Genomic DNA, 27,807 nt, shown 5'->3' with positions numbered 1-27,807 from the left:
CCCAGAACATAAGAGAAACTATCCTATCAAAACAATGGCATCTGGATGACTGACAAGCAAGTCCAATGGAAGCTAGCATTTTGAAATGGTTGAATCTAGCAGCAAGTATGATAGCCCCCACCTCATGGAAGGTTTTGCAATCCCCTACGTCATCAACACTTTCCTTTACAAGGCCTCCACATGGTTTTATCAAACTGAGCTTCGACGGGCCTCGAAAGGGAACCTTAGAAATGTAGGGTTTGGAGGATTATTCAAGGATCACAAAACAAGGACCTGACTCATCTATGTCGCTGATTGTGGGTATGCAAGAAAAACGAGGCTGATTTCACAGCATCAAACGAGGCCTTTTTGTAGCCCAGAAAGTGGGCTACAAAAGGCTGGTGATTGAAGGAGATTCACAATTGGTCGTGGATACAGTTAAAAAGCTAAGCCAAGGCTCTCATTGGGAGAAACTGAGTCACAACTAGTGCATAGCCCATTTGGTGTGGGTGGTAGGAGAAATCCTGCTAACTTTTGACTACATAATCTCCTCACATTTCAGATGGGAAGGGACTTCCTAGCAAATTGGGGATGTGGCCACCCAGGTAAGACAATTGAGATGGCCTAGCCACCCAAGCTGATGGAGGAAGAACTTATTCAACTCCAAGGCATCTTAGAGAAAGATAACAAAGACAAACATTAGTAAGAGGAGAACATGAGCCACCACCCCCGATCAGGGTGTGGGCTAGCTTTAATTAGATGTACAAGGCCATGAAGGCAAGTCAGGCCCCCACCACCTTCCACATGCAGCCAATAGTTGGAAAGGTGGTGACAAGCATGTAGGAGTTAATGCATGTGAGTGGGGAGGAGTTAAGGCAAGGGGGAGCAGGAAGAGGGTCATTTTGACAATGGAGGAGTCAAGTGAGAGAAAGAAGGTTCCTACGATGGTGGAGCGTTGTCTGGGTGCTAGCAATTCTGGGGGTTCCTTGTTGCTGGGGGACGACGGCTGCTTCAAAGGGGAGCGCTCTCTGGTATGTTTTCCTTCTGATCCCTGTAAATCAAATTACAATGGAGACGAATAGTCTAGCCCCTGTCAAGCTTCCTATGTCAGATTGGGGGGGTAACGAGTTTGAGGAATGTTAGAGGCATGGCCTCAAATTGTACCTAGGAGGACCAGTTGTAATTGTAATGTTTGTTCCAGTGTCTGTGAAGTTTGGAATTTGTCTGCTAAGGATGGGGGTCTGTCGGGTAGAAGAAGAGGAAGGGAGGGCGAATGAAAGGGGGACCCCAATGGGTTTGGCTGAGTGGACTGAGGGAGAGAACTGTAGAATGAAACTGAGCCTCTGGCATCAGATCCCCTGGGTCGGGCTTCTGGGTGTGAGGGAAATCCAATTCAGAGACAGGGAGAGGTTGTGTGTCCTTGGGGGGGAATTCCAACTAACCTTGCCCAACCCAGAGCCAAATTCCTGTGCCAAATCCCATGGTAAAGAGGTTCTTTGCAGCGAGTTCAAAGGGAGTGGGGCTCGAACCCGAGGGATACCTGTAACCCCATCCAACCATAACAATTTTTCTTGGCCAATTCATTTGAATTTTGTTGAAAACTAGAATTTTATGATGGAAGATATGAGGTATGCGAGAAAATACCCTTACTTCCCGGTCCAGCTCTACATGAAGCAGGGAAAGGCTGGTCATCATGAGTTCACAAGCATCTCATGGGGTCTTTCAATCAATGATAGACAATGGAAGGAGGCTCTTACTTGGTTGGCATCCTATGACTGTGTAGCCGGTCTACTGGAGGGACGAGACCATTGGTTGTGTCAAGTTACCATCTCGTATCCCAAGATAATAGTAGAGTGGAAATACCAGGGACGAGAGGAGAATTTGAAGGTCTAAGAAAGCATGTCACGCACGAAGGGGTGACGAAACAGTGTAGCTGGGAACAATGTTCGTGGGATACAAAGAAAGAGTACTCAGGCTCAAGGCAGCAGGGCCAGTTCTTCCAGTGGGGTGGCAGAGAGGGGTCGTCGGCGTAAGGTGGTACGAGCATCATTAAGGAGGCTGCGCAAGCATACCATGCGAGCAACTCGAATCCGGTAAAAAATCTAATTGCAGATTGGGAGGAGGAAATTCGCCAGGCTGGGGAGCCTGGCGAAGAATTCAAGATGACATGGATGAGTGGTAGGAGCTTGCACCGGACCTCGGGTATATGAGGGGGAGAGTAACCCAATATCAATAGACAATTCGTCTGTTTTGGATGATGAAAAGTATATTGGTGAAGGCCATAGATCAATCTCCTCTTGATCAATGTGCACAGGCCCATTCAGAGCAGCGTGAAGGTCTCCAGAGAAACTCGGAGAAGTCGAAACTCATGAGGGTATTGGAAAAAAATCAGTTTCAGCTACAGCAGCAGAGCAGAAGACTGAACTGGATTAAACAACACATCCCGTGCATCCCTCACTCGGAGCTTCCTGGTTCCAATGTGAAATATCCTACCCCAATTGACTCGAATGATGATGATTAGTGACAACATACTCCAATTATCTTTTTTGAATTCTTTTATATAGATATAAACTTTTTTTCATTTATGTTTATAGTTATCTAGCACATAAGAAGCACAAAGACTCTCACGTGTATATGGCATGGCTGGAAAAACTTCTAATTTTTTGTTTATGGATGGCTTATTTTTCAAATAGGTGGTCAACACACCTGGTTTCCCATTGGGCACATTGAATCCACCTAACTCATGGATATATGGATGTAACCTGCGTTATTTACAAAAATTAATAGAAAGGAACCAACAAGATTACAAAACAAAAAAAAATAGATATCTCAAAATTAAAAGATTTCATGAAGAAAGATCTAGACAGATTCTTCAAAATAAACATTTGGTTTTGTATGTGCAAAATGCAATTTTTTTTAAATTATAAATGAAATTACGATTATTTTTTCATGGAAAAACTAGAATGACAAATATATCAACGTGAAAATGCATGGAATGACAAATGATAAACATGAAAATACCTGGAACGAAAAATGACTTATCATGAGTGGATTCAAACTTCGGTTTGATTCTACTACAAACTTCCACACCTATTCTCTTCTGTGGAATAGCCACCATATCCTATATGTTCCATATTTCTAACCCCCACTACTTAGGTGCTACTATTTTTTGGCCTATATTGTCATTGTTACTTTATTATTCCTTGTGTGATCATGTTCTTTTGGCACGCGGGTTCATGGTGGCCAAAGGAGTTGTGAGAGTCTTTCAAAACTTTGAGAACCTAGGAATTCCTTATCCATCGTCAAAACCTATGCAAGTTCTTGTGGGTCTTTGGAATGGTGAAGAATTGGCCACAGATGGAGGAATGATAAAGATAAACTGGAACCAGTCCCCTTTCATAGCCACTTTTGAAATATTAGTTATTGAAGGTCACAAGTGCTAGGGAGATTCACAGTCCACTTCTTTTTGTCCGTTCTCTCCATTTCCAAAGAGGTGAGAGGATTCAGACTACAAAAGATTAAGTGTAGAGAAAATGAAGGAGCTGAATTGGATGAGGATAAATTATATGAATTATGATTATTGCGCAAACAAAACCAGATATCCTAAACCTCTGCCTAAATGTGCACTAAATACAATCTAAAAATCACAGAGTAGTAAGGCAATCAATGACAACTGTAAGAACGGTTTCGAGATAAGAATTGATTTTGATAAATTCTTTTGGATTAATCACATCATGAGTTTTTGGTCGACATTTTGAACCATCTAATGTGGTTCATCATCAGGACAAAGGTGAAAAAATCAGTCAGTCAAAATGTTTAAATAGCAAGGATGCATCTGTTCCAGAGTTAGCCGTTAGGAAATAGCTGTTATGAATTAGCCGTTAAAAAATTAGTTGAATAAATTTATTATTATTTTGTTATGTTTTATTTTAATTTATTAATATTTTTAATTAAAATAATATTGAATTCAAAATTAGTTAGATTAATTTAATAATATAATAAGAATTGAATATTTGTAAATATATAATTAAAAATAAGTTTAATATGGTTATTATTAAAAATGAATAATATTTAACAATTATATTTAAATATTGGGTAATATTTTAATAGGGAGGTCAAAGAGGATATAAATTGCAATATAAAAATAAAAATAATCAATTATTAATTATTATATTTATTGAAAAAAAAAATTATGAAAAGAGGGTGGGGATCCAACTTCTACTTAACTTCCAACCATCGTCCCTGTTAAGATTAATAGCACGTTTTTCAATTTCAATGGCTTCTCGAAGCTTCCTATGATGGAAGTGATCAATCTTGGCGATGACCCGAGAATCCTCGATGCAGACATGGTGATTGGATTTCACTGCATGTTCAGCTAAAGCCGAGGAACGAGAGCAGTTGTGCTTAATATTTGCTGCATGTTCTTGGATTCTCTGGTTAATGGAGCGGCTAGTTTCCCCAATGTAGGGAATCCCACAGCCAAGATTGATCATTTCCGTCATAGGAAGCTTCGAGAAGTGATTGAAATTGAAAAACGTGTTATTAATCTTAACAAGGACGATGGTTGGAAGTTAAGCAGAAGTTGGATCCCTGCCCTCTTTTCATAATTTTTTTTCAATAAATATAATAATTAATGATTGATTATTTTTATTTTTATATTGCAATTTATATCCTCTTTGACCTCCCTATTAAAATATTACCCAATATTTAAATATAATAATATTTAGATATAATTGTTAAATATTATTCATTTTTAATAATAACCATATTAAACTTATTTTTAATTATATATTTACAAATATTCAATTCTTATTATATTATTAAATTAATCTAACTAATTTTGAATTCAATATTATTTTAATTAAAAATATTAATAAATTAAAATAAAACATAACAAAATAATAATAAATTTATTCAACTAATTTTTTAACGGCTAATTCATAACAGTTATTTCCTAACGGCTAACTCTGGAACAGATGCATGCTTGCTATTTAAACATTTTGATTAACTGATTTTTTCACCTTTTCACTGATGATGAACCACATTAAATGGTTCGAAACGTCGATCAAAAACTCATGATGTGATTAATCCGAAAGAATTTATCAAAATCAGTATGGATCACAAAATTCTAAAATCAAGCAAGAATTGATTCGTCACATGCATATCGTGTACATGTTTCTCATTCTTAATACAATGATTTCAATTATTTATTAACATTATTGGCATATTTTGGTTCTATATACAACAATTTTTTACGTAACACAGAGAAACAATAACCATAAACAAGTGAAACAACAGTACCATGGGCTCCTTATAGGTGCCTTGGGTGTCATGAAATGGGTCACTTGACTACTGAGTGTCCCAAGAAAATTGGGGGTGACCATAACAAGATGGATAGGGAGACATCCAACATGGGCAGGTTTCAAGACGTCCACAGGGATAAGGTGAATAAAGTACTTGTCTAGGACTACATATTGCCTCCTGTAAAGGATCCTCAGTCGAAGGCCTCTAGCTATAAACACATGTCACCATTGGTGGATAATAAGGGTGGCTCTAAATGGAAATTTCACATGGACACTTTGTAATGATGACTGTGGAGGATTCGTTAGTTTCTGGTACACAAGGTGAATTAAGGAGATTGTTAAACTTCCTTTGCACCGACCCAGATCGTCCACACCCAATCACTTTGAAGAGAAACCACCCTCTCCTCTATCTGAGAACACTGACCTAGATTTTATGGTCCATGAGGGGACACTGGGGTTAGAATTTATTATGTACTTGACCTATGAGAATAACATAATGCCAAAAATACAAAATGCCAGGAACACAGAAATATCACATGAATTGAGATAAGTTGCAATGATAATTTATTATTCAGAAGCATAATACAATGTTCAAATGCCTCTTCGAGGGGCAAACTTCTAACATATCAAAGCTAAATTACAATAAAACTCAATGATTCTCCCCTTGCTATCTAAGACTATTAATAGCTTTATAACATGTAAAACCCTAACTACTAGTGGTCCCTTGCATAATACAGATTAACCACTTTATTTATTAGCCAGGGCCCATTTATAACTAATTGTGGTCCCTTTTCTATAATGCGGGTTAACCACTTACAATTATTATTAATGTGATAACTGCTTATGTAATTTATTGAGTCCACTAACTATGAATTTGACTAGGCCCCTTGGGCTTATTACATAAATAAATGGGTTAGGGTTGGACCCTAACACAACCCTTGTCCATAAAAAAATAATCCTTCCATGAGGACAAGTCATTGAATAGAATAATGGAGAGCTAAAAAGTGATGCCCACAAAGAAGAAAAACATTAAATACAATAAGGTTTCCTCCTATTCAAAGATTGCAGTCGATCTTAATGCTAGTTTTTCTGAGTCCATGGAGGTATCATGTTATCCTCCTTTTCATCCGTATGCATATAGTGGTAACATTGAATCGTATGATGGCTCAGTGTCACAAGTCCTTAGAGGGAAAAACACCATTGATCTTCCACCATAATGATAATTATTTCCATTAATATAATGGGCATGGTACAAAACCACAAAAAACATTCATTGCAAAGCATAATATCTTTGAAAAAACCTTCAATGGTCCTCTTGCAAGAAACCATGGTGGATACAGTGAAATCATTGGAGTTTCTCCTAAAAGTATGCCCAACATGGGATGTATGTGTGGGATGTGAAATTGGCCTATAAAGGGGTTTGGAATCCATGTGGGTTCAATACCTTATCTCCTTCAAAGAGAATAAGTCAATTGCATGGATTGTGTTGTTCGACTATATGCAAGGCTCATACAATCGACTGAGGATTACCAATATGTATGCGCCATATTCCAATCGAAAGGTCTTACGGGATCAAATTGACTCTAGAGGTATTCTACACCTGCAGTATCTCATTCTAGTGGGAGACATGAACCTCACAATGGATGCATGTGATGTTTGAGGCCCAAAGAGTAAATTGGATCTGTTGGATGATCACTTTAAAATCTTGTTTTCTTAAAACATGTTAAGGGATGTAATCCCAAGTCCTTTTCACCCGACATGGAGGAATGGAAGGTCAGATGTAGACAGTATAGCCAAAAGGCCTGACAGATTCATGGTTAATTCATATCTATATTGAAGGCTCTCCCATATTCACTCTTGCACTTTTCCCCCAAAGTTATCTTACCACGATGTTATTTTTCTAGAATTATCAGGGGAAGAAGCCCCATTTTATTTCCCTTTAAATCTTAACCATATATGGTTAAATGAGAATAAATTTTTAGACCTGGTTCAACAATCATGGTTGAAGCCCCCAGAGTTTTCCTTAACATCCAAAGCGTAGGTGGTCATACACAAGTTAAAAAGGTTAAAAGGAGTAGTTATGAAGTGGATTAGGAACGGGAAAGGGGAAAAATACAATGATCTTATTTCAATTGAAAATGAGATTTGTATTATGAATCAAACCGAAGAATCAAACATTTTCTTAGAGCTTACTAAGAACAAGCTTTTGGACCTAGCAGCTAGAAGACATAAAATTCTAAAATTTCAAGAAGAAGAGTGGAGGCTAAAAAGCAAGGCAGTATGGATGGCTCATAGAGACATGAACACTCATTATTTTCACAAATTGGCCTCCAAAAGAAAGAAGCTAAATTCATTTTGGCACATTCGATATGGAAATAACATTTTTGTAACAAATCAAAAGTATTTCCAAGATGAGCTCACACGCTACTTCAATGAACAATACAGGGCACAAGCAAGAGCGAACATTGTCAATAAAATGGATTTCGACAATATTTCCTAGAAATGGTTAGAGATGAAGATAATGCTATGTTGGATACTTCGATTAGTATGGAGGAGATACACGGGGTGATGAAAGACTCGGCACAGGAAAAAATCCCAACCCCTAATGGTTGGCCAATATAAACTTTTCTCCACTTCATGGGGGGCATGAGCGTTGACCTATTGGATTTTATAGAAGATTCCTACATCACAGATAATGTATCTAGTTTTATTAATGCAAGTTTCATCACTCTTATTCCTAAGAATGATAACCCATCCTCCTCAGAATTTAGGCCAATCTCCTTATGTAATGTTGTGTACAATATTGTGGCTAAATTAATAAGTAATAGGATCAAAAAAATCCTATCTGAACACATCACTCTAGAGCAATTGGGATTCATAGCCAACAAACAAATTCAAGATGTCATGGAAATAACACAAGAGTGTATCCATTCTATTAAAACTTGTAGATTGGATGCATGTTTAATGTGTATTGATCTAATCAAGGACTATGACAATGTTGACTGGGAATATCTCAGATTGATCTTACACAAGATTGGTTTTGCACATCGTCACATAGAATGGATTATGGCATGTTTGAATTCTACAAACTTGGCCATTCTCGTCAATTGGTTACAGATAGATTTTTTCAAAATCACAAGGTGACTTCGACAGGGTTTCACATTATCCCCATTGTTATTCATCTTAGTCATCAATGGTCTAAGCAGGGGGATACATGAGGTCAAGTCAAGAGGGTTGATTACAGGATGTAGGGCATATAGAAATGAGCCCTGAAGCAAGGTCCAAAAGGAAGGAGAAAGGGAAAAATATTGAGGCTCAAACTACCACAGGCACTACCTCTGTAAATACTTTAGCTATGGAGGCAGAAACCACAAAGGAACAACTGAAAAAGGCAAGAACAAAACCAAGAAGAAATTGCAACCCAAAAGCCAAAAAAATCCTAGAGTTGGAAATCCAAGACCCAGGGGTAGTTGTTTATAGAGACTATATGCAAGAACATGCATTAATTTGCAAATTCATGGGCATCTGGACCACAAAAAAAGCACTAAATTGGTGGATTCAAGTCAAATGGAAACGAAAGGGAGAAATCATACTACAACTAGGTTCAAAGGGGTTCTTTATAATCATTTTTTATTTCTTAGAAGACAGAGACAAGATATTTGAGGGAGGACCCTACCTCTTCAACTCTGCAGGTCTGTATATGAGATTCTAGAAAGAAAACTTGACTCCTGAGAAACATGACTTCACTAGAGTCTCAGTTTGGGTTCGCCACTATTCCCTGACAACTGATTATTGGGCTCCTTCTATCCTTAAAGGCATTGGAGACCAACTAGGTGAATACATAAAAATGTTTGAGGGCACACAAAGCGGACATTATGTTTCTTATACCAAAATATGTGTTTACATTGATGTCTCTGGAGCCTTTTCGGAAGCCAAAAAACTAATATTCAGGGATGAAGTCTGGCTCCAAAGAATTAACTATGAACACATCTAATTCTGGTGTAGAAAACTCCATGAGCATGGACACCTCTTTAGGGATTTTCCACAAAATAAAATGCCTCAAAACAGTGAGCAGGTTAGCAAGAAAAATGATGAGAAGGGTTTCACTAGAGTAAACACAAGGAATAAAAACATCAGGAAAACTAACACAAAGAAAGAACAACACCAGGCAGCTAACCTAAACAAATTTGAAGCTCTGCATAATTTGCAAGAAAAACCACTCTCAAATAGCTCAAATGACGAGGAGGCCAAAGAGGATAAACAAAACGCAGCAAACTAGAGGCAAGATGATCATTATTTGGATCACAACAACAAGGAAGACGAGAATTCACAGGAATACATAGAAATGGAACAAGTACTGGTGGACTCTACCCCGGAGGAAAACGCAATAGAAGAGGCATCGGAAGGAGTTGACCTCTTATCGATAGTAGAGGAATGGAAGAAAAATGGTCTAGTTGCGATTCTAGAAGACCAAATCCAAAAAATCGAAGGATCCTACCTCATTCAAGAGGAATTAAATTAGATCTCAAGTCAAACACCACCTGAAAATAGCATAGTTAATGGCATTTTGGTAAACATAGTAGCATGAAAATACAACCCAAAAGGCCCAAGTTGAAAAAGAGGAAGGAAAATAACCAGGCAACTTCTTCAAGAACTTGGCACCAGACTAATCAACGAAGGAAAGGTAACAACCCTAGACCTAACTCCCACTCTTTACCAATGAATTGTGTCTCTTGGAATATTAGAGGACTTAATGGTCCAGGAAAGAAAAGAATCTTGAAAAACAGACTCCTAGTTGATAAACCGGATATCCTTTTAAGTCAATAAACCAAACTTGACATGGCTCACCTCACTCTCCTTCAAAAAAATTGTTTCGAGCAATACAGTTACATCGCGAACTCGGCCACCAGATCAACAGGGGGAATGATGACCATATAGAAAAACTGCAAGTATGATCTTGCCTCCTCTATTGCCACAAAACACTCCATCAGCACTATTTTGAAAATCATTGGCACCAACGATAGCATTTGTCTCACCAATATCTACGCTCCACATGGAGCGGTGGAACGATTCAAGATGTTGCAGAGCATCTCTAAACTCCTTGATTCCATCCACCTTCCTTTCAAAATTGTTTTGGGGGACTTCAACATGGTGATAAACCTCAGGCAAAAGAAGGGAGTCATAAGGAACATTGATAAGGACTCTGAGGACTTTCCGTCCACCATCGAAGGCCTCGGTCTAATTGACATCCCTACGAACAATGGAATTTTCACTTGGAATAACAGATGAGGGGGAGACAGAAAAATTCTTCTAGGCTCGACCGATTCCTTCTTTCATAAGATATCTATCTCACCTCATGGGAAACTGAGGCAAGAATTCTCCCTCAATTAGGATCCGACCATTGGCCGATATCCTTGAAGATTCACATTTCCCCTGGCTCGAAGAATAGACCCTTTAGATTCGAATCCTTTTGGTTGGAGCACCTAGATTTCATGGAAAAAATGAAAGAATGGTGGAGTAAACCAATGCCCCAAACTAGAAATAAGATGTATAAATTCCAGCAGAAACTGAAATCCATCAAAAATGAGATCAAACTATGGAACAAGGAAACTTTTGGAAACATCATCACTGACAAAAGGAACCTGGAACTTAAAATGGAAATCCTCCAACAAAAAATCATTAATGAGGGCATCACTGAACAAAGGAAACAAGAAGAGCTCAATCTTCAAAAAATTTGGGAGGAAAGGGTCTCTCAAGAAGAGAAACTTTGGCATCAAAAATCCCACATTAACTGGCTAAAGTGTGGGGAAAGGAACTCAGCTTTCTTTCATCGTTCAATGATACAACACAAAAGATACAATAGAGTATTGGCCCTAAAAAATAGAGAGGGAACCTTATACAATCTCATGAGGACATGGCAGATGAACTAAATTAGTACTTCATCACTCTCCTATCAGAGCCCAGGATTGATCGCGCAAGCGCCATTCAAGATATAAGCAACAACATCCCGGCTATCCTCACCGAGGATCACAATAAAATGTTATTAAGGAAATTTTCAATGCAAGAGGTGGAGGAAGTTGTTAGGACTATGTCCAATTCTGAAACTCCTAGTCCGGATGGGTTTACCATAGACTTCTAGAAAGTCTGTTGGCCTATTCTAAAAAATGAGGTTCATGCCCTAGTGGAGGAGTCAAGAATTCAAAAGTCAGTTTTAAAACCTCTTAATGCCACCTTTCTAACCTTAATTCCCAAGTATGAATGCACTGACTCCCCGGAAAAGTTTCTTCCTATATCCCTCTGCAACGTCATATACAAGATCATATCAAAAGTATTGGCCAATATAATAAAAACCATCATGCCCTCTTGATCTCCCAACATCAAACTGGTTATGTGGAAGGGAGGAAAATCATGGATAGCATCATCTTTTCCCATGAATTAATCCATTCTCTTAAATTTCAGAGGAAGCCTGGAATGATGATACAATTGGCCATGTCTAAAGCTTTTGATAAAATTAGTTGGGAATACATGAAAGAGGTCCTTGCAGATTTTGGTTTTCACAAGGATTGCATTAAATGGATTATGGCGATGGTCTTAGGGGATTTCTTCTCAATTCTCCTGAATGGATCCCCATCTCAACCCTTCAGCCCATCTAGAGGCATCTGTTAGGGGGATCCTATTTCTCCCTTTCTTTTTGTCATAATGGTAGAGGGCCTTAGCAGATCCATCACAACTACCTCTTCCACCAATGCCCTATCTAGCCTCAAGCTTTACACCTCTGCTCCTCCCTCCACTCATCAGCAATTCGTTGATGATACCTTTTTAATGGGCCTCACCACAATCAAAGAATCCTTATCCTTTAAAGCCATCCTCTCAGGTTTCTTTGTTGCTTCTGGCACCTCTATAAACCAAGAAAAGTCCAAATTGTTTTTCTTTAACACCCCTTTGGCCATCCAAAGGAACATTTCTAGAATCATGGAATTTCAAAGATGCAACCTCCCTTCAAAATATCGTGGTGTACCCCTTACTGACAAGCCCCTGTCTTGTTCAACCTCGGGAGATCTTATCACTAAAATGGAAAAAAGACTTGCTAACTAGACATTTAGATCTCTAAATCTAGTAGGTCGTTTAGTTCTAGTCAAGTATGTGTTATAGGCCATACCCCATTATTTGTACTCGGCCCTTGTGGCCCCCGAATCCATTTCCAACACTCTCAGAAACCTCCAAATAAATTTCCTGTGGAGAGGCTCAGAAAAGAAGCAGAAGTGGGCATTGGTGGCTTGGGACAAATTGTGTAAACCCAAAAAAGTAGGCAGTCTCGGTCTGAGGGACCCTGAGCTCTTAGGGAAAACCATGGGAGCCAAAACATTGTGGTGTTCGATTGTAAACCCAAGCTCCCCCTGGGGCATCCTCTGGAAAGTGAAATATGTTCCTGCCCACTTACATGAACATCTCATCAAGCTCAATGGGACCATTAAGGGCTCTACCATATAGAACCGGGCTTGGGAAAACAAAGCGGTCATGTATAATCACAATTTTTGGTAGGTGGGAAATGGGTACAGAGCTCTCTTTTGGGAAGATACCTGGAAACAAAGGTCGGATCTTGTCAATGATCGATTCAGACAGATCAGGATAGGTATGCAAAACAAGGGCAAGAATAGGGTCAACCAATACTGGAAACCAAGCAATGGCAGTGACAACTCGAGGGAATGGTTAGACGAAAATTATTGGGAACACACAACTAACCCTCTAGAGTGGCAGGAGCTCTCGAGAAAACTCCAAAAAAGAAAAATTCAAGTTGAAACCACTAAGGACAAGATCAGATGGGGGAAGAATCCGGTCAGGCACTTCAACTTAAAGGAAGCTTACAGCTACATTGCACTCCATGACCAACATCAGACAGAGTGAAAATGGAAAACACTATGGGAAAGGAAATATTGGCCAAAAATCACCCTTTTTTTATGGCTTGTCATGCACAAAAAAATCTTACCTGGGACAACTTAAGGAATAAAGGGTTCATTGGCCCCTCTAGATGCACTCATTGTGAGAAAAAGGAAGAAACAACAAACCATTTTCTAAACAAGTTCCCCTTCACGAACAAGTTGTGGAATTGGGTATATTTAGTTTTCAAGGTTTCAGATAGGGATATCTCCTCCATCCTCAATACAATTGAAAATTGTAGATCCTCCCTTTCCCCTAATCCTCTGGTGAATAGAGCCTGGAACCTTATATCAGGAATCATTTGTTGGGCGCTGTGGAAGGAGAGGAATGCTAGAATTTTCAGAGGAATCCACAATCAGGAAGAAGTTTTTCTTTCCTTAGTCAAGCAAACTATCTAGGAAACAGTGGCTTCTTACACTCTTGAATGCCCCATTGACCCTCTCAGCAGTTCAGAACTGTGTATTCTCACCCTCTTGGATCTTCAACTCACCTAGTACTCCAAGGCCTTAAAGATTTTGGGAAATTGGGGAAATGCAGACCAGTGGTCTCCTCCAGAGAAAGGCACTCTCAAACTCAACTATGACGAGGCATTGAAAGCTAACTCAAGCAGAGCAGGCTTCGGGGGTGTCTTCTGAAACTCGCATGGGGAAATCTTATGGATCTATGCAGGCAATCTTGGAAACACTACCAACAACGCAACGGAATTACAGGCCCTGGAACACGGGCTGGCCATTGCTAAAATCCACAATTTTGGACCCCTGATCATGGAAGGGGACTCGATGCTGGCAACTCAGGCCAACCACAAATTACAGCAAGGCATGGAAGCTTCCAGGGTGTCAGACAACTGGCACCTAAACAGAATCCTCCAAAGAATAAAAGGCCACATAGAGAGGATGAGCGGGCTTCATTTCCAAGCTGTCAGGTGCAATGGGAATGGCCTGGCTGATAGGCTAGCAAATGAAGGTACAGAGGGAAACTACCATCTACGTTCGCTGGCCTAGATTGACCTGGAGCATAGCAAGCTGTGTCATTAATGTGAGACCATCAATTAAAAGGAAAATCAGAATAATGGGCACTAACTGCTTTGAGATCTTCAGTCTCATCAATGATGATAGAAGTTGCTCAGTCAGAAGCAGTACTAAGGGAAATATGCCCTGTGCCGCAATCCCAATGACAGTTGTGCTAAGGAGATATCAGAAGCTCTGTATCCCCTCTGGGGCACCATCAGTCCTTCCTATCCTCCTATTTTGGTACATCCTCCCTCACCTACCTCTTGTACCTCCCAAGATCCACATTCATTCCCCACCTCTGATCGCTTTGCCCCTCGATGCACTCTAGCCCATATGTATACCCCCTCACACCTGCTCCTCCCCGTCACCTTGCCTTATATTTCCCCTTGTTTCTCCTGGCTCCCTTTCATTGTCAACCTATTGACCTCCCCTCCCCCTTTCATGGTGCCTAAGTGCGGTTTAATCCTGGCTCCCATTCGTGGTTGAGGCCACGACCGTGACACCTCTCATTGGAACAACGTGGGTTCTCTGGCCACCACCAGAGACGAGCCTTCTATTAGGAGAGTTGCCCTGAATTATTCCGAAGTTTTTAACCCTGAGACGTAGGAACAGATTGCAAACCTAGAAGCTCAAGCGAGAGTCCTTAGGCAAGGGGTGTCCTTGGAAGAAGTGGTAGAGGAATTTGCGTAAATCCCTGACCCAAGTCTCACAAGGGCCAAGGAGAACTTGTACACTTGTGTAATCGACCTCTCGTGGCATATGAAAACACTCCTCAGTCTGGAAATGCAGGAGAAGGTTGAAACATCCAAGGCGGTGGAAGAGAAAAATGACAAGATTATAGACATGTTTGTCGTCTATGTGGAATTATTCCACCATTGTCGCTTCGTCACCAAAGATTCTCTACATTATACTATGCTGAAGAAATGAGCTACCACAAGGATCCGCTCGTCGGGCAAAGGCTCCCCTAACGTAAAAAAGGAAGCAGTTGGAACTTCCTCCAGTCATCCAATGGCCATAGTCACGCAGGAAGGCAACACACAAGAGATGCCTATCAGCCTGGATGATGACCCTGCAGAAGGAAATCCTTAATGCCCGTGGCAGACTCCTTTTTTGAAAGGTTACTCTCTCTCACTCTCGGTCATCGAAGAGCTCTTATTGGAAGGCACTGTATAGGAAATAAATATTTTTGGTACTATCGTATTATGTTCACTGTTACCCCTCCCTTCTAACTCATGGGAGATAGTATCAGCACGGCTCCTTGTAATTTTCTCAGAAAACTTAGAATTCCTTTTTTTGCAAGCTTCAATGTAAAGCAGTTCCATCGAAAGATAGGAAGGCTTGTGTTGTTGGATCTTGTGTTGGATATGTTTTCTCGCACAATCCAACCTATTGTAAATACAGTTTTCATACAGTAATATATTCTATCTTATTCACAAAAAGAAAATCATATACTTTACAGTTTAATAAAAATATTGTGTAGGGAGCTTATCAAATATTACTTGTACATGATTTTAAACTTTTGAGGAAGCACTAGATAAATAGAAAATAGAATTTAAAATAATTTTTATAAATCTCAATTAACGAAATAAAGCCTCCCTCTTTCTACTATTCAAATGCACTATAAATCACCAGTCAAAATAAATTTGAAACTCAATTATTTAAGGAAACAATCATGGAACTTCAAAGGGTTATGATTAGAGTTAATTAAAATGTATTTACCTTCCGAATAAGTTTATTAAATTATATTCAAAGTTTCAATGAAAATTTGAATTTAACTACGGAGATGTATTCAGAATTGTATGATTTTATTTAGAATTTCAAAAATTTATTAGGTTTACTGTGCAAGTGGGTAATGAGGTTTAATTACTAAAACCTTTAAATATTCATGTAAGGACTTTAGAGTAAGTAACAAAACATATTGTATTGAACAAAAACCTATAAATATTTATGTGAGTATTTTACAACCCTCTTAAACTAGGATGAAGAGTGTATAGCCCATTATTAAAAAGTTTACAACATTTTATTTAGAACATTTAAAAATGTGTATTGTATTAAATGGAGGCATTAATACTAAAATATTTATTAAACCAAAAAAAGGCTTTGAACATTATATATAACCTTTGTATTAAGCTTATGCATGAGGTCCACAATCTGACATGATACGTACAAATGTCATCAGGTTGGAGGAAGAGGTTTATAAATAACCCTCCAACTCTCCACCCGATACGAAAGCGAGATAAATGATTTGGATTAAAGGCTTGTTAAATCATCTCCTGTTCCCCACTTGATGTAAAAGGAGAACTATTGATTTAAACTAATTCTAATCCACACCTTGGGTGGGGATTTGAGGATTGTAAATTAATCTTCTTGAAAATGTTTATCTCGACTTCATTAATGTTCTGGTTGAGGGTTTATTTCAAGTTATGTTCACCTGCACCAATTCATATATGTGAAATATATTTTAGAAGCTAAGGCTTTTATTATAGGTTGGGGAATATTTACGACAATTTATTGTAAGGATTAAATCAAGTGAACAACCGAATGAATGTGCCATTTATGATTTTCTTACATTTTGGAGAGATTAACCAGGGAAGAAATTATGAAAAGAATTCAATCATTCATGGTGGCTCAGGTTGCCAATGATATATTACCAATAGTTATTCTAGAAATTCATTCAAAGAGTAAGGCAAGAAATTTATTTACAATATTTTATTTGTGACTTTTATCTAATTATTTTTTACTTAATTTTGGCTTACTTAATGCAGGATGTCAATTACATAGCGATTAAATATTTGAGCAAACAATTAAAAGAAAAATTAGTATTAAAGAGGAAATCATTAAGTTTTATTTTAAAGGCCCGAGAATGTACAAAAGTCTTTTTATGGTTTTCGAAACATAAAGGAGCTTTGAATATAATTCTTATTTTCATTTTTATTATTCAGACAGTTACAAAAGATAAGTATTCAAACTTTTTATATAAACACCCTCAATTCTCATTTGAGAGAAACGCGTTAGGTGGTTCGAGGACACAAAGCTTAAGTTTTAGATGCCTGACTATACCTGACTCCATAGGCTTGACCATGATATTTTTTTGTAATTTTTTATTATGCGTCTTGAATACTATATTTCTACATTTTTTTTTCATTTTGAGTTTGTGGGCATATGTTGGTTTACATTGGTGGTTTAAATGACTGACATGGTTGATTATTAAAAAAATTTCTCTTATTTAATCCTATCTCCTCTCATATATATATATTATTAGGGGATGAAAGTTTAAAATATTTATTTGATTTGTTGTTTATGTGAAATCCAAAGCGCATGAGATTATCAATTTTGTTATATCATTTCATGTAAATATCAGTCACATTAGTCATATGCTCATCTTATTTCATGTTTATTTCCTTTTTTTGTTTTATATGTTTATATCTTAAATATGTTAACAAGATAATGTATTGACCTTATCAAGGTTTTCTTGTTGCAACCAATATAGGATTGGTTTATCATCTAATATCCATATTATTAGTTGATAATAGTATTTTAAGCACTTGTCTTCAGCACAGTGAATGAGGAGTAATAATGTATGGCATTATATTGTATCATAATTTTCACTGTGATAAGTTACCAATAAAATTAATATAATCATAACTAACATTTAGTAACCTTTCTTTTCATTTTTTATTGTGTTATTTCTTTTGTTTTATTTTTTATGGAATACTATTTTCTTATTACATAATTAGGGTTACAATTTTTCTATCATTGACTATATGTTGTATGTAAGTATCTCCCATCTAGAGCTTCACATTTTACATTCCTTTTTATGATATCAATAACCTGGCCATATTTACTTGTGGAATTAGAGCATATGTTTAATTAGCATTAAAAACAAGTAATACCCCTTGAGGTGAAGGGAGGTCAACCCTATTCACCTAAAGTGGGAGGGTTTTTAACCCTCAACGAATATCTTCTTATATTGTTCCTAAGTTACCAGGAACAATTTGAGAACCAACATTCTTTTGACACCATTGTTGGGGAATGAATTAAAAGTTTCGTATCCTCTAGTAAATGGATTAAAAGTTAAGTCTATGGTTCGTTGGTGGACAAGGTCACAATTGCACATGCCTTAAAAATTTTCAAGTATATATTTATTTTTTTCTTTTTCACCTAGCGACTCCTGGATTGCTTTTAATGTTACAATGGATTTATCTTGAGCTTCTTTGGTATCCAAACTATCTTCTTCTCTTATTCCTCACATACCTGGTTTATTTCATGTTCTTTATCACACTAATATTAATGATTGTAAATAAGGAAACTTTGAAGGAAAATCAAGGTTATGTGACCACGAAGAAGAAAAGTTATGTGATGGTGTATTTAGTAGTTATGATGTTAGTTCTTTTGAGGTTCATGTTGATTACTCAAAACCACCTATATATGATGTGTACGATGATGATTATTCATTTATAGGTTTAAATCCACAACTATTGTCCAGATATAATACCTGTCATATTAATATCCATGATGAATATGACGATATAACTAATAGGGAGCCTTTTTATGATGATTATGGACATGAAAATGTTATAGAACATGGGAATGGAAATGAACTAACTTTGAACTTTATTTTTATGCATTTATTTATTTCACCATATATACATCATCTCTTTAATAACACCTTCCAAACTACACATGACTATATCAACAATTCTTCTTCTTGTTGTGATGAGCATGAATTTCGAAAAGATTTGAATTATCACATGAATAATCCTGGTATGATTTTAGATTTCCCTGAGAGGGGAGTAAATTATAAATATGTTGCAGAGATATTTATGTTACAAATGTTTCATCATTTAAACAATCACACAAAGTATCACAACTTTGTGGATGATTGGATGGAAGAGGTCTTTAAGAGAACATCATCCTATTATCATGTAGATGTCAACTCCTTTTTAGAGAGAAAAATGAGAGAAACACCTTACCCTTCCTTACAATTACTTAACATATTACTATTTTCATAATTCAGAGGTAAGGGTTATGGAGTTGATAAATTATTGTCATGGTTACACTAGTTGTTTGATTTCTTTGAACAACTTTTCCTTTAAAAACACTAATTTATATAAATTAATGTACATAAATAAAAAAAATTCTTAATTGTCCTTTGTAGTTTAGGATAAATAAAGACTAAAATTCTTTGCATCTTCAAGAATCCTTATATGATCATAACTAGGATGGAATATGGATCTATGAGTCCTTAGTATACATCATATTAATGAGTTTAAAACCCATCTTTAAAAGACTTTGTTTATAAATGAAGGTTGAGGGGTAACTATCTTTCTAAAGGGCTCAAATCTCAATCTCTCTAATAGCCTTAACTTCATATAGAACATTTCTTATCATATATTTCTATTCATACTACTTACACATTAATACCATGATGGATTTCATTAACTCATAAGTACTGAACTATAACCATAAGGTTTGGCTTTCATAAAATCTAATTAACACTATGGTGGAATTAGTTAGTTACTATCATGCATGCAAGATTTGCTAATCACCATACTATCCTAGATAAATGAACCTATGTTTTCTTGGGTCGGGCATGATAGTATCTTCGTCGGGGCTATAGACATTTGCTGGCGGCAAAGTAAGATTAGTGACACTAGATTAAAACCTAGTGTCTAATCCTCCCACTCCTTTTGGTGAGGTAACTTCCAATGGGGTATGTTGATATCTACGTGGGGGATATAGACACCCACTCACAGTGGAGAAAGGTCAGTTGTATTGGACTAAGTCTAGTGTGTAATCCTCCCATCCTGTAAAAGAGCATATTTCCTAAAATAAATTAAAGAAGGCCTCTAACACAAAGAGTAAACAAGAATTCAGAAAGTCCCTTATCTTAGGATAGTGGATGACTCTATCGGGGTACTAAATACGCTCTCTCATAGCGGAACATCATCCAATTCTGGAAAATCATGTTATGCAAATAAAAAGGGAAACAAATCCCTGATAACTAGTCTCCATAGTTTCAGTAAAACCTTATTCCAAAATGAAAGTCATCCTTGTGAATCTTAATTAGTACTATGACTCCTGCAATCTCTTAAACGTTAATTGTAAGTAAGTATTATTTATATATATGGCGTGGAATGCTGTTAAGAAGAATGAGACATATACCAATCTATGATCAATGTCTCCTAAATAATTATCATAATTACCCTACTGCACTGAAATATATAAACAAATGCCTTGTATACAACTAAGATCATTAACCTATATATTGAGATTTCATGTGATTACCTTGGTTTCATTCTTGTTATTGGTTAGTGTAAACATTAATAGGCAAATATTTTCGCTATAGGATAGGTTAGGATTTACATTTTTGTTCTTATTTTTCTCCTTCTAGATAACAAATGAAGGGTTTGTCTATCTTATTTTCCTTATAACTAAAAATGGGTGGTCTCAAAGTTTTATCCTATTTCAAATCTCAATGTGTTTGATTTCCATTAAAGTTTGGTTATGTATATGAGAATCTTACAATTTTGCACTACTCATTTGAGATTCTTTGCATTTTGATAAGAGATCCTAGATTGTCTACTAGATATCATTAAACAATTGAACTGCGAGAAACCCCACAAATAAAGATAACTTCAGGTTACAATTAACAGAGATTATAAATCCCTCCCTATGGACTACAGACAACAGATGACCCACGTTTGATTCTGAGCCTCATTAATAACCACCTAGTGGTCTAAAATGATCTAACAAATAAAGGAAAAGTGATCAAAGGTTGGTACAAGTTAACTCCTACAGTGCATCTGATGGGGAAGTTGATCATTGAAGAGAAATTACGCTTGCATCTTCCATGTATTTGTACATAAGGTAAAAGATAAACTGGGTGGATTAGTTGGTAAGTTTCTAGCCTTATCACTGAATTTGAAATGTTAATTTTTAATAATGATGAAAACAATACTAGTGACATAATAGAAAAAATTATAATACATTTATTTTTAATGCCTTAACATTCGATGTTTATGGTCATTTATAATTATATTGTTGTAGTATATTTCATTCTTGGTTTAAATGACTCCATGTCCAACAGAAGGCATATGATCTATTGTTATTGGTGTCTTGTAGGGAGACACCATCCCCAATAGGAGCCAGATGTTCTTCCCAAATCTGACCCTCTTCAAAATTAGGCTACCTTTGTGGATTCTCACCTACTCAAGCCTTTTCCTATTTCGTTCTGCCTTATTTGAATTATTGGAATACAAAAGGTGAATCAGTAAAAGAGATTAGAACAAATCTAAATGGGGATAATGACTAAATGACATTGTTTAAGGAATGTCACAATCCATAAATATGCATATGTATTATTTTATTATGATTTTAATTTTATTAATCACGTATAAATAAAAAAATACAATAATTAAAGGTTAGCATCATTAACTAATGCATATCACTAAATATAATATTTCTATTGGATCTAACTAGCATATGTAACTAAGCATAATTAAGAAATTATTACCACAACTAGTCATCCACAAAAAAAGAGCAAGTTGTCCACAAAAAGGAGGAGAAAGCATATATCAATAATATTTAGAATTTTGATGCCTATGATTAAGGGAGTTGACTTCTTATATATGTGTGTGTGTGAGATACATATTAGAAAACATGATTTTACAAAGGTTACCACAGGTATATTGTGATGTAAAACATGGAAGTAAATATTTAAAATTCCACTCAAAGAATTAAAGAATTTCTCAACATATATTGAAATAATATAGTTCACAATTTAATAAAATCATTGTCTAAAGAGGTTATCAAGTATTAATTGTACACGATTTAAATTCCTCTATTACTTATACACAATTTAAATTCTTTAAGGATGCACTCAATAAATGGACAATGAAATTTAAAATCATTTTTATAAATCTCAATTAACGAAATCAAGTCCCTCTCTCTTTCTACTATTCAAATGCATTGTAAATCACAAGTCAATAAATTTGAAACTCAAGTATTTCAAAATATTATTATTAAAATTATTTAAAATGTATTTATCTTCACAACAATTTTATTAAATCATATTCAAAGTTACAATGAAAAATTGAATTTACCTATGCATGTGTATTCAGAAATTTATGATTATATTTAGAATTTCAAGATTTAATTAGGATTACTGCACAAATGGGTAATGCAAGTTTAATTACTAAAACCCTTAAATATTCAAGGAATTTATAGTACGTAGAAAAACATATGGTATCGAACCAAAACCTATCAATACTTATGTGAATATTTTACAACACTCTTGAACCAGTATAAAGAGCGTACAATCATTTATTAAAAAAAATATAACATTTTATTTAGAACATTTAAAAATAGGTGTATTCTATTAAATGGAGGATTTAATATTAAGATATTTATTAAACCCAATGGAGGCTTTGAAACATTATATCTAACCTTTGTATTATTCTTATGCATGAGGCCCATAATCTGACATCATACCTACGAATGTCATCGGGTTGGAGGAGGAGGTTTATACACCCGCCAACTCTCCAGCCGATACGAAAGGAGAACCATTCACTTAAAGCGAGATCAATGGTTGTGATTCCATTGAGTGAGTAAAGGCTTTTTAAATCCCCTGATATTCCCCACCTTATGAAAAAAGAGCTCTTGATTTGAAGTAGTTATAATCCCTAGGTTCCATTAAGCTTGCACCTTGGCTGGGGATTTTAGAGTTTTCCTCACCATAAATTCATCTTCACGAAAATGTTTATCTTGACTTCGTTAATGTTCTGGTTGAGGCTTTATTTCAAGTTATGTTCACTTCCATCAATTCATGTATGTGAAATGTATTTAGTATCTAGGGCTTTTATTATGGGTTAGGGAAGATTTATGATGATTTATTATAAGGGATTAAATCAAGTGAACAATTTAGGGTTTTCTTATATTTTGGAGAGATTAATCAGGTTTTATCGCAAGAAAGAAATTAAGAAAAGAATTAAATCTTTCATGAATGGAAGAAGTGATCTAGGCGGCTCCAGAAAGGCTAAAAAATCAGTCTTCAGATTTCATCGAAACTAGGACAAGAATGTAGAGCTCATCATCTTGATTCCAACAGCACAAATGACAGTCAAATCCAAGTTTGTACGCTCAATATATTCGTAGTCAATTTTTTGGTAAACTTGGCCCCACTGACTAAATTGAGCAAGGCACCAACTAAATTTGGAGCACAACTTAAATTGGAGGACTGGCTAAATTTGGCAAAACTTGTAAATTTGTTAGCCATTAACATATCAACAATTTGGCACTACATGGTGGTCAGAAGTGTAACAACCCTGGTGAAAATTCCATGTAAATATATATATATATATATATATGGCCACAGTGATGGGACACATATTCAAAGTTGAATGGTGAGGAAAACATCCTAGTGGGTGTTGATTCAGTTTATTATGGCTAAGGAAATTGGCAAAGGAAATGTCTAAGGATTTGGAAAGGAAAAATGCTATTTTTGGCACATTTATTTATGAAAATAATGGAAATTAGGAGAAAAGGAAGGTAAAAGGTGAGAGGTTGCATGTGAGGAGGAAAATGAAGGAAAATAATGGAAAATGAAGAAAAAAAAAAGGGAAAATTTGTATTTTTGGCATATTTATTTATGAAAATAATGGAAATTAGGAAAAAAGGAAGGTGAAAGGTCACAAGTTGCATGTGAGGAGGAAAATGAAGGAAAATAATGGAAAATGAAGAAAATAGAGGCCTCATTAATAAAAAGGCTTCTAAGGATTAGTTAGAAAGCTCTTGGCTCAGGCTTCGTTAGTAGTGTAACCTTTTGCCAGTTCAGTTTTGAAGCTCTCTCATTATTCTCTCTTTCTCTCATACTCTTGGAGACTTAGAGTTTTCTTGGAGCACTCTTGGTGGGTGTGGCATGCTTAGATTTTTGGAGCAAGAAGGCAAAGGAAGAGCAGGAAAGCGCAAGAGGGCATCATGATCAATAGCTACATTAAATTTGTTTGCAGGTACCGAGTTGCATGTATGATTTCTTCACTAGTTTTGGCACGAATGGCATATGCATGTGGATTCTTGGTCATGATATATTAGTGGCATGGAGGATAGCTTATATTGACAGTGGATTTCCTAGCCTTTCCATTTCCTGGATAGCCATGATGATTGTGGGTTTACTTTCATTGTTTGTTTTTGGTTGGTTCTCATGTTTCCTTAGCTTGGGTTGAGTTATTAGTTACTGCAAAACTTTGTTGGATAAACACTCTAGAAGCCCTGTAATGGCTTAGATTGAGTTACTTGTCCCGTAGTGTTGGTTGGAAAAATGCTTTAGAAGCCTTGTAACAGCTTGGGTTGAGTTACTAGTTCTGGAAGCCTTGGTTGGACAAATGCTCTAGAAGCCCTTGTTGGGTTGAGTTATTAGTCTTGGAAGCCTTGGTTGGACAAACACTCTGGAAGCTCGGAAAATGATGTGGGTTGAGTTACTAGTCCTGGAGCCTTGGTTGGACAAATGCTCTGGAGCTCGGCGGCAGTTATGGGTTGAGTTACTAGCCCTGGAAGCCACGTTGGAAAAAACGCTCTGGAGCCCTAGAAGGCTTGGGTAGAGACCAATCTGGTGATGGTTTTGTGATGTCCGACCGTGAGGTGGAATCACTGTTTGATGGATTGAGGTGGATGGCCTCTAGAATATCTAGATGAGTTTTGATTGTTGTATTTTATGAGATCTCACATTCATGCTTGGAATATGGAACGGGGGTGAATGGATGAAGAGAGTTTTGGCTCAGCCATTCTACGGTCGGGTGGAATGTGGAAGTCCCATCCTGCGTTGGATTTTGCATCATCAATAAGAGGTTATTTCTCCTTGTATTTCTATTAGCATTATACTAGATTATATGAGGTTCATATGGCGATGAGTTCATTGTTATTTATGTCCCTATTATTCTAGTTATGTATATGTTTTATGAAAACAGCTATTTATGGCTCTCATTATATTTTTACTTGTATATGAATGAACAATGTATCTATGGTCTAATGGATGGAATGGAAGTTAATGTGTTGAGGCATCAATGCTTCATGGCGAATCTTAGATAAGTATGAGACCCTTAAGCTCAAATTTGTTAATTACACTTGTAGTTTTCATATTCGTGATATATTTGACGAAATGCATGTCAGGGCTAGTAGGGGTCCAGTCAAGGCTTTAAATAACTATTTTCTTTAGTTCTGTGATTTCTATGTTATTTTATTGTTATGAAGAGATGGATCAATTATGGGCAGTGACCTGGGCTCTAGGCCTGAAAAAGTGGCTCAAATCCCGAGGACGCTGACATAGCACTACCTAAATGAGTCTCTGGATGCTAGCAGGCAAGCCTTTGAAAGCGAATATGGGTTTTTGGATGTTGTCATGCCTATAGCATGAGAGCAACTAAGGCTTAAGTTTTCCAAAAGCCCAATGGGACCCAAGGGCAAGCTATCTAAAGTGTTGGATTGGTTCCTGAGGGTCTTGAAGCTGATGTTGAATGTCTCTATGGTGTGTTTTCGTCGGTTCAACTTCCTCAACGTGACTTAGGAGGTTGAATCATATCATAGTGGCCTCTCATCGCATGTTTACCCTGGTTGGCCAGTTGCTTGGGTAGATGTGAGAGGAGGGTATTACAAAGTGGTAATAGAGCATGGTTCACCCCTCGGACTGGATGGACGATGTGTTGGTCATGCTTTCATGTTGGTCTCATATTTGTAGCTTATGCATGTAGTCCATGTTCTTGTTTCATTTGCATGGTGTTAATCATGGTTGTACTGATGTCGCCATGTGAAGGTTGAAGATGTTTTCGTGGAGTATGTCTTTATGTGTGCATGGTTGATTATGCATTGTTATGCACGTCAGTGTTCACATGTTATCAATTGCACATGATGTGGTTGTTGTTGTCATACATGAGGTCATATTTTTTGTAGTTTATATGGTCATACATTGATGATTGGACCCTAGCTAGAATGATGTGTATATGGTTTCATACTCATGTCTTATATGTCTATATGCAATTGTTATTCATGCATGGTATTGGTTATAGTTATGTATGAAATGTAGGTCAAACATCCCTTGTGAAGTAATCGTATGCAATTTAGGTCATCATGATGCTATTGGTTGTCAGGATGCTAATGTGTTAGCTGAGATAGAGCAGGAGATGCAGATCGTCAAAATGAGGTTGAAGCACTAGACTTTGGGATAAGAGCATATCATCATACAAGTTTGCATGTTGGGCATGCAGGTAAGTGATTTAAGGATTGTTATATGCATTAGATTTATATATATTAGGTTTATGTACATGTCTTTTGATGTTATGGTTACATTCATGATGGATGTTAGTTGATTAGTGTAGTTATATGCATGTGTCGAATAGTCATGAATGATAGTAACCTGTAGTTGTATGCATTTCTATCGTTGTTTTATATTAGATAACCTGATGAATATGTTATATGTTATTGATGAAGTATCTTATAGGTTAACTTTTTGTTGTTAAATGATAGTTAACTTGATGATTAGGGTTATTTCATTGAGATCTTGATGTTGTATTTTGGATTGGTCATATGCGTGATGGTTATGTTCATTACATTGAAGATCTTGATGTTATATGTATTGTGTTAACCCAGTTTGACCTATGCAAATGGTTATGGTTGTGATATTCATGTATGAGTCAACATACTTGTGATATGGTGTCGTGCTAATCTAGACTGATCGTACATATGTGATTGTTATGCATAAAGGATAATTGTGTATGAGTTATGATGTAAACATGTTAGCTAGTGACTATTATGGATATCACGATCTTATTTATGTTTGAGTTGATATGTTGTGAAGTTATATCATGCTAACTAGATTGATTGTGCAGACAGGATATCCCCCCCTGAGATACATTAAGGTATGAGTTTTCTTATGTCATATATTTGGTGCTTGACTGTTTGATTACGTTGTCTAGTTGACTTATGTAACATGGTATGTTTGAAAGTTGGTTAAATGTTTGGTGAATTGCATAATATGAGTATGCGTTCAATGATCATATTTTAAGATGGTTGTACTAATACACAAGTGTTGAGACAATTGATAGGTACTTGAGTGTAAGTAGATGATAGTTGTAGCATTATGTCTAATGGCTATGAGTTGACTATGGATTATGACGTGATTGTTAGTCTTAATAAATGTTGATTTCAAATTGATAGATATGATTGTCTTGATATTGGGAAAATGTGGTTGACATGTGTAAATAGTGCAGGAAACATGCTTGGTATTAGCGTGACAAGGTAATAGTTGATGTGTTTATATAACTAACAGTTGGGTGATGTGATAGTACATAGTAAGCCTCGATTGGTAAAGGAAAGGAATTGAGAAAGAATTACTTTGGCTATGTTTGGAAACCCTAATTCCAAATGAATGGGTACTATGCATGTAGGAAGTATTCTTAACGTTGACTTTGTATGACATTATGAGGATATATGTTATATTCATGAACATGTACTTGACAAGTATATTAGCTAGTCTCTAGTTACGGGTGGATTTTTCAAGGGAATTGGAGTCTCTTGAGATATGGCAT

The sequence above is a fragment of the Pinus tabuliformis genome, chromosome 7 (assembly GCF_031772625.1).
Source record: "Pinus tabuliformis cultivar Carrire ecotype Pingquan chromosome 7, CPIR1, whole genome shotgun sequence".
In the NCBI taxonomy this organism is placed as follows: domain Eukaryota; kingdom Viridiplantae; phylum Streptophyta; class Pinopsida; order Pinales; family Pinaceae; genus Pinus; species Pinus tabuliformis.
This window is presented reverse-complemented; position numbering follows the sequence as displayed.